This window comes from Triticum dicoccoides, chromosome 2A, assembly GCF_002162155.2.
Source record: "Triticum dicoccoides isolate Atlit2015 ecotype Zavitan chromosome 2A, WEW_v2.0, whole genome shotgun sequence".
Classification (NCBI taxonomy): Eukaryota; Viridiplantae; Streptophyta; class Magnoliopsida; order Poales; family Poaceae; genus Triticum; species Triticum dicoccoides.
This window is the reverse complement of record NC_041382.1, coordinates 765,670,292-765,683,096: the sequence shown is the minus strand read 5'-3', so window position 1 is coordinate 765,683,096 and position 12,805 is coordinate 765,670,292.

The window sequence follows — 12,805 nt, the reverse complement described above, 5'->3', positions numbered from 1 at the left end:
AATACCAATGCCACTAATACATTCACTTTTCAAAAATCATTATTTTATATTGTTTTAGTATTTATTTCATTTTCATTCTACTTTAAGGGTATTACTGATGCCACTAATTCATTCATTCTTAGATTTTTTGGGGGGGGGGGTCCACTCAATAGGCTTATTTTTGCATATATTTAGAATGAATATTTGTTATGTATATTTTGTGCAAATTTATCAATGTTTGTTTTAGATACTTTTCCCCATTTTCTTTCTTCTTAAATGGTAATACCAATATCACTAATTCATTCTCCTTTAGAATATTTAATTATTTCTAGTTTATTGTTATTTTTGTTTTCTTTCTTCTTAAAGGGTGATACCAATGTTACTATGTCACTAATTCATTACTTCTTAGCAACCACTTCTTCGAAATACCACTATTATATTGTTATTCTTGCATATTACAAAAAAAACAACTTTTGTGTAAACTGTTTGCAAATTTTATCATTATTTTCTTTTATTGTTTTCTTTCTTCTTAAATAGTAATACAAATGCCACTACTAATTCATTCCTTCTTAAAAAAACATGAGTTGTTATTTTTGTGTGTGTAAGTATAAATGCAAGTGTCAGCTATAGAATAAGAGTCAGCTACACCACTGCGGAGCTACAGCCAGGCTAAATGGGCCGTGGCCCGCGCAGCTCATGGCCAAAACTGTGAAGAGTAGACAATAAATTGGGCCTTTTGTGATAAAAGAAATGGGTTTCCTTCAGCTTGACCCATGTTGACCCGCCCAGCTAGTTTTCTGTAGCTCCGCCACTGCTCCTAGGCACTATGTGAGAGTGGGAGGTGGGCCATGAATTAATGAATTAGAATATCTTTATATTTTATTATTGTATTTGTTGGCTATAAGGTTGGCTATAGATGACATGGCCATATCATATAACCATCAGCTAGTTGTACTATTAACCATGCTCTTATGCATGTGATGAATCATGAAGTGTTAATGACTGGTGTTTAATAATAATGAACTAAATACTGCACATGCGATTAGCCGGTTGGCTGTTGTATGTGTGAACGGCCGAGTGTAATGGAATGAATAGTGAGCTATCGTGTGATGCAATCGGATAAATCTCATAAAAGAGTGACAGATCTTAATATTAAATTCAGTCACCTGATCTTCGGCGCTGCCCTGGGTGCCTAGGGGTGATTTGGCTCACTCGCTAGGTTTTCCAGCTGCGCCGCGCGACATCCGGCGGTGGGGCAGGGGCACGACCCGTATTGCGGCGGCGGCGGCTCCGCGGTTGGTGGAGAAGGCGATCCAGATGGAGCAGGACAAGCGGCTGCGCGCGCACGGCTCCAACAAGCGGCTGCGCGACTCCCCGGAGCTGGAGGCGGACGGAGCGGCGCGGGAACGCGACCTTCGCTCCCAGCTCTCGGCCGGTCGTGAGTTCCGGGCGCAGCGCGATGGCTCTCGGGGCCGTGGTCACCCTTCGCCGCGTCGGTCGTCTTCGCGGGGCCGGGATTCCTACTCTCCCCTCCCTCCTCCTCCACCTGGACGGCCTCGGCCGGCCGGCAATTCGGATGGCAGCAGGCGCGTGCGGCTGTGCGGGGTGGGGGAGGACTGAGCTTGGGGAGTGGCAGCCTGGTGGCCGTGATGGAGACCGGTCTCTGCAGCAGGGAGGCCGTCGCTCGGCGGCTGGGGAGAAAGGAGGTGCGGCGCCTAACAACTCTGAAGTCATCTGCTTCAAGTGTGGTCTTCTGGCCACTACCAGGTCGGCTGTAAGTTTCCACCAAAGTATTTTGCGTGCAAAGAGGAGGGCCACACTTCCAAGCAATGCCCGTCACGCCAGTCTAAGCCTGAGTTGGTGATGTATGGATTTGGCATCAAAGAGATGTGCTTCTACATGCTTGAGGGAGGGCTGGAGAAGGAGGAGGTGATCCCTCCTAATGCTGCTTCCTTGGTTATCACTGAAGGGGAGGCTACGGTTGAATCACTGAGGGCTGATCTTAACGATATGTGGGAGTCCGAGTGGGATTGGAAGGTCAATCAGGTCCGCAAGAACTGTTTTCGGTCGTTTATCCGTCGGCAGCGGCATTAAGGATGAGCAAGAAGAGCGGAACTTTCTCTGTGCCGATCAACGAGCACAAGGCCGAGGTGGGAGAACCCCTCGTGGGACCGCAAGCTACCTCTTGGCTGCAGGAAACCTGGATTCGGGTCTTTGGCATCCCGGACAAGCTGAGACAAGAACCTCTCATCAAAGAAATTCTCCGTGCGGTTGGCAAAGCGGTTCTGGTGGATGAGAAATCCTTAAGCAAGGTGGGTGAGCCGGTGCGCGCTAAGATTCTATGCAGGAAGCCGGAGAAGATCAAAGGCACGTTCGAGATCTTTCGTGGAACTGGTGGCTTTGTTATGCACATTGAGCGTGAGGTTGATGCTCTGCCGGCTCTGCAGTCCAAGACTCCCCTGCCTCCTCCGCAGCCTCCCCATGATGATGACGCTGATCTTGAGGACTCTTATCGCAGCTTGACTTCAGGGGAGTGGGACGCGGCTGGGGGCTCTCGGCCGGTTGGGACTGGCCCCTCGGGCCGGGCTGACTCTGCTCCGGGTGGTCGGCAGCATGCGGTAGCCGGGATGCAGCACGCTATGGACGCCTCTGCCGCGCCGATGCCGCCCCCAAGCAGCGTTGCCGCGCTCGCCGCGCTTCGGTTCTTTGTCCCTGGAGTTGGTGGTGGATCAGTATGGCAGTAACTTGTCGCCACTCCGACTGATGCCAGCCATGCCTGGTCTGGCGGTGCCTGATGAGGATGGGGAGCGCCAGAAGGGTTCGGGGATCACGTCGGCCAACCCTGGTCTTGCGCTGACTGCGGCCTCCACTCCGCAGTCCATGACGCCGTGCTCCTCCCCTCCCCCTTCTTCGCGCCTATCCAAGAATACGGGAGGTGTGGCAACTGTTTCCCGCAGGATTTCTGGCTCCCCAGTGGCTCTGCTGGACCGATTCGATGGAGAGGATTTCACTGACAACTTCCTGCCAAGCGACGACTGCCTTGCGGCCTTTGAGGAGATCCGAGCGGCTGATGATGATGTGGAGGTGGCGAATGATGTGATGATGTCCTCGCTTCCCCGGTGCGGGCCACCAGGTCCAGCATGCACACCGCATCGTCCAAGGCCTGCGACATGATGACCAAGGAGATGGCCCTCAAGGCCGGCAAAGATTTGAAAGGTAATAAACCAGTAAATTGCTCTATGTCTTCTTTCAAGGCGCTTGCTTTTGCTTCGAATCGCCACCTTCTCAAGGTGGCCACAGACAGTCATGTGATTCTCGGTTCAGAATCTTCTACCCCTCTTGAGGTTCTTGATAGCATACGTGTTCAGGAGCTGGTTCAGGCCTCGGTTGCCGAGGCGAAGGCTCGCCAACACATTGCTCGGACCGTGGCAGCTGAGCTACGTGCTGCTTCCGCTGCTGATGCTGCAAGGGAGAATGCAGCGTCGGCAGGTCTGGATTCGGCTTCTGTGGCTCCTAGACCTTCGCGTGGCCTGTTGGGGAACGTAGTAATTTCAAAAAATTTCCTACGCACACGCAAGATCATGGTGATGCATAGCAACGAGGGGAGAGTGTGATCTACGTACCCTAGTAGATCGACAACGGAAGCGTTTGGTTGATGTAAATCATTGTGTGATCTACGCACCTCCGAGTTTTAGCACACGTTCAGCTCGATGACGATCCTCGGACTCCGATCCAGCAAAGTGTCGGGGAAGAGTTCCGTCAGCACGACGACGTGGTGACGATCTTGATGTACTATTGTCGCAGGGCTTCGCCTAAGCACCGCTACAATATTATCGAGTACTATGGTGGCAGGGGGCGCCGCACACGGCTAAGAATAAGATCACGTGGATCAACTTGTGTGTCTCTGGGGTTCTCCTGCCTCCGTATATAAAGGATCAAGGGGAGGGTGCGGCCGGCCAAGGGGAGGCGTGCCAGGAGGAGTCCTACTCCCTCTGGGAGTAGGATTCCCCCCCCCCCCCCCAATCCTAGTTGGAATAGGATTCGCGGAGGGGGGAAAAGAGAGAGAGGGGCCGGCCCCCTCTCCTTGTCCTATTCGGACTAGGGGAGGGGAGAGGTGCGCGGCCCATCTTGGGCTGCCCCTTCTCTTTTCCACTAAAGCCCACTAAGGCCCATATAGCTCCCGGGGGGTTCCAGTAACCTCCCGGTACTCCGGTAAAATCCCGATTTCACCCGGAACACTTCCGATATCCAAACATAGGCTTCCAATATATCAATTTTTATGTCTCGACCATTTCGAGACTCCTCGTCATGTCCGTGGTCACATCCGGGACTCCGAACAACCTTTGGTACATCAAAATGTATAAACTCATAATATAACTGTCATCGAAACCTTAAGCGTGCGGACCCTACGGGTTCGAGAACAATGTAGACATGACCAAGACACGTCTCCGGTCAATAACCAATAGCGGGACCTGGATGCCCATATTGGCTCCTACATATTCTACGAAGATCTTTATCGGTCAGACCGCATAAGAACATACGTTGTTCCCTTTGTCATCGGTATGTTACTTGCCCGAGATTCGATCGTCGGTATCCAATACCTAGTTCAATCTCTTTACCGACAAGTCTCTTTACTCGTTCCGTAATACATCATCTCGCAACTAACTCATTAGTTGCAATGCTTGCAAGGCTTAAGTGATGTGCATTACCGAGAGGGCCCAGAGATACCTCTCCGACATTCGGAGCGACAAATCCTAATCTCGAAATACGCCAACCCAACATGTACCTTTGGAGACACCTGCAGAGCTCCTTTATAATCACCCAGTTACGTTGTGACGTTTGGTAGCACACAAAGTGTTCCTCCGGCAAACGGGAGTTGCATAATCTCATAGTCATAGGAACATGTATAAGTCATGAAGAAAGCAATAGCAAGATACTAAACGATCGGGTGCTAAGCTAATGGAATGGGTCATGTCAATCAGATCATTCAACTAATGATGTGATCCCGTTAATCAAATAACAAATCTTTGTCCATGGTTAGGAAACATAACCATCTTTGATTAACGAGCTAGTCAAGTAGAGGCATACTAGTGACACTCTTGTTTGTCTATGTATTCACACATGTATTATGTTTCCGGTTAATACAATTCTAGCATGAATAATAAACATTTATCATGATATAAGGAAATAAATAATTACTTTATTATTGCCTCTAGGGCATATTTCCTTCAGTCTCCCACTTGCACTAGAGTCAATAATCTAGTTCACATCGTCATGTGATTTAACAGCAATAGTTCACATCACCATGTGATTAACACCCATAGTTCACATCGCCATGTAACCAACACCCGAAGGGTTTACTGGATTCAGTAATCTAGTTCACATCGCTATGTGATTAACACCCAAAGAGTACTAAGGTGTGATCATGTTTTGCTTGTGAGAGAATCTTAGGCAACGGGTCTTTCACATTCAGATCTGTTATGTATTTTGCAATTTTCTATGTCTACAATGCTCTGCATGGAGCTACTCTAGCTAATTGCTCCCACTTTCAATATGTATCTAGATCGAGACTTAGAGTCATCCAGATCAGTGTCAAAACCTGCATCGACGTAACCTTTTACGGCGAACCTTTTTGTCACCTCCATAATCGAGAAACATATCCTTATTCCACTAAGGATAATTTTGACCGTTGTCCAGTGATCTACTCCTAGATCACTATTGTACTCCCTTGTCAAAATCAGTGTAGGGTATACAATAGATCTGGTACACAGCATTGCATACTTAATAGAACCTATGGCCAAGGCATAGGGAATGACTTTCATTCTCTTTCTATCTTCTGCCGTGGTCGGGCTTTGAGTCTTACTCAATTTCACCCCTTGTAACACAGGCAAGAACTCTTTCTTTGACTGTTCCATTTTGAACTACTTCAAAATCTTGTCAAGGTATGTACTCATAGAAAAAACTTATCAAGCGTCTTGATCTATCTCCATAGATCTTTGATGCTCAATATGTAAGCAGCTTCACCGAGGTCTTTCTTTGGAAAATCCTTTCAAACACTCCTTTATGCTTTGCAGAATAATTCTACATTATTTCCGATCAACAATATGTCATACACATATACTTATCAGAAATGCTGTAGTGCTCCCACTCACTTTCTTGTAAATACAGGCTTCACCGCAAGTCTGTATAAAACTATATGTTTTGATCAACTTATCAAAGCGTATATTCCAACTCTGAGATGCTTGCACCAGTCCATAGATGGATTGCTGGAGCTTGCATATTTTGTTAGCACCTTTAGGATCGACAAAACCTTCTAGTTGCATCGTATACAATTCTTCTTTAATAAATCCATTAAGGAATGCAGTTTTGTTTATCCATTTGCCAGATTTCATAAAATGTGGCAATTGCTAACATGATTCGAACAGACTTAAGCATAGATACGAGTGAGAAACTCTCATCGTAGTCAACACCTTGAACTTGTCGAAAACCTTTTGCGACAATTCTAGCTTTGTAGATAGTAACACTACGATCAGCGTCCGTCTTCCTCTTGAAGATCCATTTATTTTCTATGGCTTGCCGATCATCGGGCAAATCCATCAAAGTCCATACTTTGTTCTCATACATGGATCATATCTCAGATTTCATGGCCTCAAACCATTTTGCGGAATCTGGGCTCATCATCGCTTCCTCATAGTTCGCAAGCTCGTCATGGTCTAGTAACATGACTTCCAGAACAGGATTACCGTACCACTCTGGTGCGGATCTCACTCTAGTTTACCTACGAGATTCGGTAGTAACTTGATCTGAAGTTTCATGATCATCATCATTAGCTTCCTCACTAATTGGTGTAGGTGTCACAAGAATAGATTTCTGTGATGAACTACTTTCCAATAAGGGAGAAGGTACAATTACCTTATCAAGTTTTCTACTTTTCTCCCACTCACTTCTTTTGAGAGAAACTCCTTCTCTAGAAAGGATCCATTCTTAGCAACGAATATCTTGCCTTTGGATCTGTGATAGAAGGTGTACCCAACAGTCTCCTTTGGGTATCCTATGAAGACATATTTCTCCGATTTGAGTTTGAGCTTATCAGGACGAAACTTTTTCACATAAGCATCACAACCCCAAAATTTTAAGAAATGACAACTTTGGTTTCTTGCTAAACCATAGTTCATATAGTGTCGTCTCAAAGGATTTAGATGGTGCCCTATTTAACGTGAATGCAGCTGTCTCTAATGCATAACCCCAAAACGATAGTGGTAAATCGGCAAGAGACATCATAGATTGCACCATATCTAATAAAGTATGGTTATGATGTTCGGACACACCATTACACTGTGGTGTTCCAGGTGGCGTGAGTAGTGAAACTATTTCACATTGTTTTAACTGAAGGCCAAACTCGTAACTCAAATATTTTACCTCTGCGATCATATCGTAGAAACTTTTATTTTCTTGTTACGATGATTCTCCACTTCACTCTGAAATTCTTTGAACTTTTCAAATGTTTCAGACTTGTGTTTCATCAAGTAGATATACCCATATCTGCTCAAATCATCTGTTAAGGTCAGAAAATAATGATACTTGCCGCGAGCCTCAACACTCATCGGATCGCATACATCAGTATATATTATTTCCAATAAGTTAGTTGCTTGCTCTATTGTTCCGGAGAATGGAGTCTTAGTCATCCTGCCCATGAGGCATGGTTCGCAAGCATCAAGTGATTCATAATCAAGTGATTCCAAAAGCCCATCAGCATGGAGTTTCTTCATGCGCTTTACACCAATATGACCTAAACGGCAGTGCCACAAATAAGTTGCACTATCATTATTAACTTTGCATCTTTTGGTTTCAATATTATGAATATGTGTATCACTACGATCGAGATCCAATGAACCATTTTCATTGGGTGTGTAACCATATAAGGTTTTATTCATGTAAACAGAACAATAATTTATTCTTTTACTTAAATGAATAACTGTATTACAATAAACATGATCAAATCATATTCATGCTCAATGCAAACACCAAATAACACTTATTTAGGTTCAACACTAATCCCGAAAGTATAGGGAGTGTGCGATGATGATCATATCAATTTTGGAACCAATTCCAACACACATCGTTACTTCACCCTTAACTAGTCTCTGTTTATTCTGCAACTCATGTTTCAAGTTACTAATCTTAGCAACTGAACTAGTATCAAATACTGAGGGGTTGCTATAAACACTAGTAAAGTACACATCAATAACATGTATATCAAATATACTTATGTTCACTTTGCCATCCTTTTTATCCGCCAATCACTTGGGGTAGTTCTGCTTCCAGTGACCAGTCCTTTTGCAGTAGAAGCACTTAGTCTCAGGCTTAGGATCAGACTTGGGCTTCTTCACTTGAGCAGCAACTTGCTTGCCGTTCTTCTTGAAGTTCCCATTCTTCCCTTTGCCTTTTTCTTGAAACTAGTGGTCTTGTCAACCATCAACACTTGATGTTTTTCTTGATTTCTACCTTCGTTGATTTTAGCATCACGAAGAGCTTGGGAGTTGTTTCCGTTATCCCTTGCATATTATAGTTCATCACGAAGTTCTACTAACTTGGTGATGGTGACTAGAAAATTCTGTCAATCACTATCTTATCTGGAAGATTAACTCCCACTTGATTCAAGCGATTGTAGTACCCAGACAATCTGAGCACATGCTCATTAGTTGAGCGATTCTCCTCCATGTTTTAGCTATAGAACTTGTTGGAGACTTCATATCTCTCAACTCGGGTATTTGCTTGAAATATTAACTTCAACTCCTGGAACATCTCATATGGTCCATGACGTTCAAAACGTCTTTGAAGTCCTGATTCTAAGCCATTAAGCATGGTGCACTAAACTATCAAGTAGTCATCATATTGAGCTAGCCAAACGTTCATAACGTCTGCATCTGCTCCTGCAATAGGTCTGTCACCTAGCGGTGCATCAAGGACATAATTTTTCTGTGCAGCAATGAGGATAAACCTCAGATCACGGATCCAATCCGCATCATTGCTACTAACATCTTTCAACACAATTTTCTCTAGGAACATATCAAAATAAACACAGGGAAGCAACAACGCGAGCTATTGATCTACAACATAATTTGCAAAATACTATCAGGACTAAGTTCATGGTAAATTTAAGTTCAATTTAATCATATTACTTAAGAAGTCCCACTTAGATAGACATCCCTCTAATCCTCTAAGTGATCATGTGATCCAAATCAACTAAACCACGTCCGATCATCACGTGAGATGGAGTAGTTTCATTGGTGAACATCATTATGTTGATCATATCTACTATATGATTCGCGCTCGACCTTTCGGTCTCCGTGTTCCGAGGCCATATCTGTATATGCTTGGCTCGTCAAGTATAACCTGAGTATTCCGCGTGTGCAACTGTTTTGCACCCGTTGTATTTGAACGTAGAGCCTATCACACCTGATCATCACGTGGTGTCTCAGCACGAAGAATTTTGGCAACGGTGCATACTCAGGGAGAACACTTCTTGATAATTTAGTGAGAGATCATCTTATAATGCTACCATCAATCAAAGCAAGATAAGATGCATAAAAGATAAACATCACATGCATTCAATATAAGTGATATGATATGGCCATCATCATCTTGTGCCTGTGATCTTTATCTCCGAAGCAACGTTATGATCACCATCGTCACCGGCGCGACACCTTGATCTCCATCGTAGCATCGTTGTCGTCTCGCCAATCTTATGTTTCCACGACTATCGCTACCGCTTAGTGATAAAGTAAAGCATTACAGCGTGATTGCATTGCATACAATAAAGCGACAACCATATGGCTCCTGCCAGTTGCCGATAACTCGGTTACAAAACATGATCATCTCATACAATAAAATTAGCATCATGTCTTGACCACATCACATCACAACATGCCCTGCAAAAACAAGTTAAACGTCCTCTACTTTGTTTGTTGCAAGTTTTACGTGGCTGCTACGGGCTTAAGCAAGAACCTATCTTACCTACGCATCAAAACCACAACGATAGTTTGTCAAGTTGATGCCGTTTTAACCTTCGCAAGGACCGGGCGTAGCCACACTCAGTTCAACTAAAGTTGGAGAAACAGTCACCCACAAGCCACATATGTGCAAAGCACGTCGGGAGAACCGGTCTCGCGTAAGCGTACGCGTAATGTCGGTCCGGGCCGCTTCATCCAACAATACCGCCGAACCAAAGTATGACATGCTGGTAGGCAGTATGACTTATATCGCCCACAACTCACTAGTGTTCTACTCGTGCATATAACATCAAACCATAAAACCTAGGCTCGAATGCCACTGTTGGGGAACGTAGTAATTTCAAAAAAATTCCTACGCACACGCAAGATCATGGTGATGCATAGCAACGAGAGGAGAGTGTGATCTACGTACCCTAGTAGATCGACAGCGGAAGCGTTTGGTTGATGTAGTCGTACGTCTTCATGGCCCAACCGATCAAGCACCGAAACTACGACACCTCCGAGTTTTAGCACACGTTCAGCTCGATGACGATCCCCGGACTCCGATCCAGCAAAGTGTCGGGGAAGAGTTCCGTCAGCACGACGGCGTGGTGATGATCTTGATGTACTACTGTCACAGGGCTTCGCCTAAGCACCGCTACAATATTATCGAGTACTATGGTGGCAGGGGGCGCCGCACACGGCTAAGAATAAGATCACGTGGATCAACTTGTGTGTCTCTGGGGTTCTCCTGCCTCTGTGTATAAAGGATCAAGGGGAGGGTGCGGCCGGCCAAGGGGAGGCGCGCCAGGAGGAGTCCTACTCCCTCTGGGAGTAGGATTCCCCCCCCCCCAATCCAAGTTGGAATAGGATTCGCGGAGGGGGGAAAAGAGAGAGAGGGGCCGGCCCCCTCTCCATGTCCTATTCGGACTAGGGGAGGGGAGAGGCGCGCGTCCCATCTTGGGCTGCCCCTTCTCTTTTCCACTAAAGCCCACTAAGGCCCATATAGCTCCCGGGGGTTCCGGTAACCTCCCGGTACTCCGGTAAAATCCCGATTTCACCCAGAACACTTCCGATATCCAAACATAGGCTTCCAATATATCAATCTTTATGTCTCGACCATTTCGAGACTCCTCGTCATGTCCGTGATCACATCCGGGACTCCGAACAACCTTCGGTACATCAAAACATATAAACTCATAATTTAACTGTCATCAAAACCTTAAGCATGCGGACCCTACGGGTTCGAGGACAATGTAGACATGAGCAAGACACGTCTCCGGTCAATAACCAATAGCGGGACCTGGATGCCCATATTGGCTCCTACATATTCTACGAAGATCTTTATCGGTCAGACCGCATAACAACATACGTTGTTCCTCATGTCATCGGTATGTTACTTGCCCGAGATTCGATCGTCGGTATCCAATACCTAGTTCAATCTCGTTACCGGCAAGTCTCTTTACTCGTTCCGTAATACATCATCTCGCAACTAACTCATTAGTTGCAATGCTTGCAAGGCTTAAGTGATGTGCATTACCGAGAGGGCCCAGAGATACCTCTCCGACATTCGGAGTGACAAATCCTAATCTCGAAATACGCCAACCCAACATGTACCTTTGGAGACACCTGTAGAGCTCCTTTATAATCACCCAGTTACGTTGTGACATTTGGTAGCACACAAAGTGTTCCTCTGGCAAACGGGAGTTGCATAATCTCATAGTCATAGGAACACGTATAAGTCATGAAGAAAGCAATAGCAACATACTAAATGATCGGGTGCTAAGCTAATGGAATGGGCCATGTCAATCAGATCATTCAACTAATGATGTGATCCCGTTAATCAAATAACAACTCTTTGTCCATGGTTAGGAAACATAACCATCTTTGATTAACGAGTTAGTCAAGTAGAGGCATACTAGTGACACTCTTGTTTGTCTATGTATTCACACATGTATTATGTTTCTGGTTAATACAATTCTAGCATGAATAATAAACATTTATCATGATATAAGGAAATAAATAATAACTTTATTATTGCCTCTAGGGCATATTTCCTTCATGGCCGTGGCTCAGGGCGTGGCCGTGGCCGTGGCCGTGGGCGAGGGTGATCGGCTGCTCCTGCCAGAGAGGTGAACTTTGATGGGGCGGGAGCCCGATCCCCCACGGGCTCGCAATGAATGGCCTAATTTGGAACATGAGGGGTTTTGGTCAACATGATAGATGGCGACAACTTATTGAATACATCCGTGACCAAAATCTTGACTTCGTGGGCCTCCAGGAAACCATTCGATCCTCCTTCGAACCATATGAGCTTGACGACATTGGTGGCGCGTCCAACTTCCGGTGGGAATGGCTGTCGGCTTCGGGCCGGTCTGGTGGGATCGTTTTTGGGGTGAAAACAGAAAGTTTTGAGGTGGTGGGTTTTACGCATGGATCCTTCTTCCTTGCAGCGGACGTTATTCAGAGGAATAACGATTTTAGATGGGAGCTTGTTGTGGTGTATGGCCCTGCGGACCACGCAATCGCTCGATTGATTTTCTTCGGGGACTATATGTTAAGATCTCGGCTTCCCCAGGGCCTATTGTCATAGGTGGGGATTTCAATCTCTTGCGGGGTGCGATAGACAAGAGCAACGGTGTTATCTCGGACCACAGGCTGGTAGATACCTTCAATGATTGGGTGGCTGACCTGGACCTCATTGAGCTGCCTAGGGTGGGGGCTCGATTTACTTGGTGTAATAATCAGGCCGACCCGATTAGATGTGTGCTAGACCGGGTCTTTGTTTCCACTGACTGGGAGACCAAATTTGCGGGATGTTCGCTTGTGGCGGA